Genomic DNA, 6,085 nt, shown 5'->3' on the forward strand with positions numbered 1-6,085 from the left:
ACCCTTAGCCTAATGCTTAGAGACTTTATAATAATATACCTTAATAATATCTTAATATATATAATAGGTAGTAGAAAAGACTATATAAAATAAGTTAAAGAAGTTTTCTAGAGACTATAAATAGTAGGGTTAGCTCTTAACCTTAAGAAGTATACATTTACTATAAAAGAAGTTAAATATCTTAGCTATATTATTAAGGCTAGTACCTAAGTCTGTCCTAACCCCGAGAAGCTTATTACTATCCGCGATTAGGAGGTACTATAGAAAGTTCGAGAAGTATAGAGTTTCTTAGGGTTTGCTAACTTTTACCGCGACTTTATCCCTAACTTCTCCGAGATGACCGCGCCCCTAATATGGTTAACCTATAAGAATACCCTATTTCGGTAGGGAAAGGAGGAGTAAAAGGCCTTCGAAGCCCTTAAGACGGCCTTTATCTTAGAGCTAATCCTAGTATAATAGGACCCTAAGAGGGAGATAGTTCTTGAGGTAGATTATTCTAGGATAGCCCTTAGTAGATGCCTTTCTTAATAGGAAGAAGATAGGGTTTTATATCCTATAGCCTATTATTCTATAAAGTTAACCCTAGCTAAAAGGAATTATATAATCTATAATAAGGAATTACTTATAATTATCTCTTACTTAAAGGCTTAGTTAATAGAGCTTTATAGTATTATAGCCCCTTTCTAAATTCTAACTAATTATAAAAACCTTAAATATTTTACCTAGCTTTATCTAATTAGTAAATGATAAGCTTAATAGGCTAAGATACTCTCTTACTTTAACTTAAAGCTCTAATACTATCCTAGATTATAGGCGTCTTATCCTAATACCTTATCCTATTATAAATAAGATTTCCTTAAAGATATATAGCATACTATATAACTTCTTCCTACTATCTAATTAGATACCTCTACTACCTTAGAGTTATTAGAAATATCTTATCTACCTAAGGGGAGTAACATTTTTATAGATAGCTTACTTATATCCCTCTAAGACAAGGGAGTTCTTAAGGATAAATACTATATATACCGACTTTAGGCTATCCAAGATAGGGCCTAGAAGTTCCCTAAAGAGGTAAATATAGTATAAACCTAGATTATAGACTATTCTCTAAGTATATAAGGTGCTCTTTAGTTTTAGGGAAGACTTTGGCTCCCTATATAGGAACCCCTTACTATTACTATCCTTTAATGAGTTTATAACTCCCCTATATTAGGTTACCTAGGGAGGAATAGGTTATTTAAGATACTCTAATAGGATTATTATTAGGATCTTATATCCTCTAATATAAAGCGATTTATAAGGAACTATTATATATATTAAAGGGCTAAGGTATTATAGTAACTATAATAAGGACTCCTCTAACCCCTACCTATTACTAACCGCTTCTAGAAATAGATTTCTATCGACTTTATAATTAACCTCCTAGCGTAAAAGAAGAACTTACCCCGTTACCTTATAGTAATTACTAATTAGCTATCGAAATACGTCTAACTTAAGGCTATATCTTCGATAGGGGTTAAAGTATATATACTCTGGTTCTAGAATATATAATAGCGGTTTTATAGGTTTCTAATATATATTATTACTAACTATAGCTTAGACTAGCTTAGCTAATTTTAGACTTCTCTCTATAAGATCGTTAGGATCAAATAATTACTATTAATAGCCTATTACCCCTAAATAGATAGAGGTATAGAATATATAAACTAGGAGGTATAGACTATCCTATAGACTATCGTTTCCTTTACCTAGTATAACTAGCCTAAATATCTTCTAGTATACTAGCTTATAATTAATAACCGTAACTTAATAGTAACTAGAATAAGTATAAGTTACTTCCTTTATAGCTATAATATAAGTCCTATCTAGTTTACTAACCTTCTAGACGCTCCTACTTCGACCCTATAAGGGAGGGCTATTAACTTCCTATACCACCTAAAAGAAGGCGTAGAGTAGACCTAGGCTATTATTATATATATATAGTAGTGCTAGTAAGAAAACACTAATTGATCTTAACGTCTGGCTAAAAGGTTTAAGGTAGGGGATAAAGTGTAGTTATCCCTATATAACATTAAAACTAACCGCCTAAGTCGGAAACTCGATTAGGTTAACGCTAAATATAGGGTAATAGCGGTACCGATACTATTAACTATTACTTTAGATATCCCTTAGGGCCTATACCTTACCTTCTATATTAATCTAGTTAAGCGTACTATATCTAACCTACTCCCCTTATAATATATATTAGATACTTACCTTAGCCTAATGTTAGAACTTTCGTAGGATAGATTACTATAAGAAGAATACAAAGTAGAAGCGATTCTTATAGCTAGGAACGTAAGGGGGAGGGGAAACCGCTATAATATATTAGTAAAGTAGAAGGGATATAATACCTTAACTTAGGAACTACTAGAAAACTTAGAGAATACTAAAGTGCTCGATACTTTCGAATAGGAATAGGGGGATATATATCTAAATGACGGGCTAGTTATAACGAGAAAACGTAGAGGAACATACAAACAAATAATCTAAAATTTCTATATATATAGGCAAACCCGGGGTAGATAGGTAGTAGCTATATTACGGACACGCTAACCAAGCTAATTATAAAATAAATATATAATAACAATATATTATATACTTACTCCTTATCCTCTTCTAAGTACTTATCCTCCTCCTCCTCCTCTATAGGATTCTTAGGAGTAAGGTAGGTAGGCTCCTTACGATTATAGACCGGGCGTAATATACGCTCGGTTAGGGAACTAGAGTAGTATATATAGGTATAGTTAAAGTCGATAGGGATAGGGGCAGGATATATAGTAGTAGTTTAGCAGGCCTAGAATATAGGTAAAGGTATACCTAAGATATAGGTAATAAGGGCGGTATTAGTATTAATTAGAGTCGATATATTTTCATTTATATACTATATCTAGTATAATATAATATCATTTTATATAATAGTACATTATATAAGCTACCTAGTAGCTTATAAGGTAGGGGTAGGGTTAGAGGCGGCTAGGATATTATTACTATAGCAGGTAGGAGTATAGGGGAGGGCAATTATAATACGATCGTCATTATAGCGATAGGAGGTAACGGCCTAGATAAGGGAAAAGGTAAGCTAGGTAGGGGAGTAGTTAGCCTATATAGCCTCTATAATCGTAGTAAAAGAACGTACTAAGGCAGAGAATATAGGTATAAGGATTACCTTATATATACTATAGGTTATAGTCTTCGGCTAGGGGGGGGTCTCTAGGGCTATACCCTTATTATAATAATATATAATCTTATAGATACCTATATATAAATATAGATTATTTGCCTATAATTATAGGTCCTAAATACAAGGATTATAGGCAGAACGGTATATTATATAGGATATATTATAACTAAGGATATATATAATATTATTATCATTTAGAATATAACAAATATAATTAAGATAATACTATATCTTCTTAGGTAGGAGTTTAAACTCCTTATTAGAGGAGTCGCCCTTGACGGTAAACCCGCCAAGGGAAATGTTCTAGTTCTTATACTAAAATTTAGGCAGTTAGTAGGGACTCGAGACATATATATTACAACCATAGTTAGGAAAATAAAAGGGAAAACTTACATTATAATCTTTGTTCTTATCGCTACTAGGACAGTAGCTACTACTACTACTATTAAGCAAGCTAACGGCAATAGACATTCTAAATAAAAAAAAAAATTTTAGAGGTATAATATAGGAGTAGGTAGCAAAATAGAGTATAGGTAGGCAGAGGCAGGGGGGGAGTATATAGATTATAAAAGGGAGGAAGAGGGAGTTAGAGGGAGGGAGAGGAGGAATTTATATATATTTAGAGAGTAGGGCTAGGGGAGTACGTATAGGGCCCGAATAAAGACTAGGCCCTACTTCGAACTCGAACAAAGGCTAGGACCTATATAACATTAAAATAAAGACTAGGACCTATATAGGACCTAAACAAAGCCAGACCGTATATATAGACCGCTAGTACGCGTAGGACCTATTATTATAGTAATACTAGGTAGACCTACCTAAGCATCCGACCAGAAAAAGAGGGGGGGTATATCACGGGCCCGGGCTCTACCTGGGCTAATCGATAACAGGCTATACCTAGTTTCGGACCGGACCTATATACATTTATAGGGTGTTTATAGGGTATACGCTTAGGACCTGGTTAGGCTCTAACCCGATGCCTAACTAAACCCTAACTAGAGTATATATATACCCCCTATATTAGGAAATAGAATTCCTTTTGGTACCTATACTTACTTTCTCCTCTTTCTTCCCTTAAGGTAGTTAAATAAAACATTATACGCTTATCTATAGTTACTATAAGGCTAGTATATTATATAAACTCGAGTTCTTCTTTAAGTATTATATATAGTATATATATCTAATCTATTTTGATTTTAGCCTTAGGTATTATAATATCTAGTCTCTAATATAAATCTACTTTATAATAGACTAGGGTAGAAACCTCTTAGTATAACTAGAGGGGTATAGGTTATAGATTTGTTTTTCTGGTTCTAAATAAGTTATATATATATTAGATATAAATAAGGGGTGCCTATCTAGAAGGTACTAGGGATAATAAGGATAAGTAGATAGCTTTTATAGAATAGATTAATAATAACGGTAATAGACTACTATTATAGCATTTATTAGTATAATAATAAGGTCTTTCTTTCACTTATAAGTTTAGCTATCTTTTTCTATATAGGTAGACTCTTTTATATCTACCTAGAGGGGTATCGTTATCGCCGTCCTTATATCTATTACTATACTATCTACGAAGCTAGACCTATCTATTATAACTACAAGTGCCTAGGTATACTAGACACTTTAAGCTAACGCTCCTCTCTATCTAACTAGATAGAGGTTTGGCCTTAGGGGTATATAACTACTACTAGGAGAGGCTAGTACTAGTTTAATAACTATAGTTTATAAAGAATAGTAATACCTTTATAGTTTCTATAGGTATAGTATTATATATAAGTTATACTATTAGTAGTAATATAACCTAATTATCTTATTAAAAGTTAATATAATAACGAAGATACTACTTTATAATTTAATTAAGTTATTCTATCTATCTATCTATCTATAGGTAATAGGCTATTAAAAGCTTACTTCTAATTCCTAGGTATATTATTAACGCCTACTAGAACTTTAAAACGAATTTGGTATCTTAGTCTATAATCTATTCTTCTAGCTATCTATAAATTAATATAATATACTAAAAGATAATATCTATAAGTTATTATATAGACTATATGTCTTTATAAGGGATAAAGTATACCTACTTAGTAAGTTAATTAACTATAGTAAGAACGTTATTATATTTAACCCTTATCATTAGATCCTTAGAAAGTAATAGCTTAGTAAGAAAGTCTATTATTACTAAGCTCTATAGTTATTCTATAACTAGTAATAGTTATAAGATATAGGTAGTAAACGAGCTTAATGGTAGATAAAGGAGGTTTAGGAGGCCTAGAAGAGGGCTAAGGAGGTAGAGAGGGCCTATAAGGGCACCCTAAACCCCTATATATAGGAGGTACTTCGGTAGGCCCTATAAGACCAGGCCAAGACCATTACAACCGCAAAGACCAAGAGCTAGAGAGCTACGCTATAGGAGGCAACTAACCGGCCAGACCTACTATAGAGGCTAGAGCGGTAGGCAAGGCTATAAAGCCACCTACCGGTCGACCCTCTAAAGCTCCTAGCCTTCGAAGGAAGGCTTATAACCTACTAACAGAAGGCTAGGGCTCTAGCTAACAAGTTCTTTCCAAACCCGGAAGTAGACCTATTAGATATTAACGACCTAGATCTAAACGACCACTAGGAGCCAAAGTTCGAAATGAGCTAGGAGGTCACGGTAGGCGATGTCAGGGTAGTACTAGCTAGAGCGGCCCTATAGAAGGCCCTAGGGGAGGACCTCCTCCCTATAGGCCTACTAAAGGCCTATAGGCAGCCGTTCTACCGGATACTAGCTATACTAGCCTTAGAGAGCTTACGGCTCCGCTATTTCCTAGCCTAGTTTAAAAGGGCTAAGATAGTAGTCCTCTATAAGCC

The sequence above is a fragment of the Thermothelomyces heterothallicus genome, assembly GCF_042370625.1.
Source record: "Thermothelomyces heterothallicus CBS 202.75 unplaced genomic scaffold P884_scaffold_13, whole genome shotgun sequence".
Lineage (NCBI taxonomy): Eukaryota > Fungi > Ascomycota > Sordariomycetes > Sordariales > Chaetomiaceae > Thermothelomyces > Thermothelomyces heterothallicus.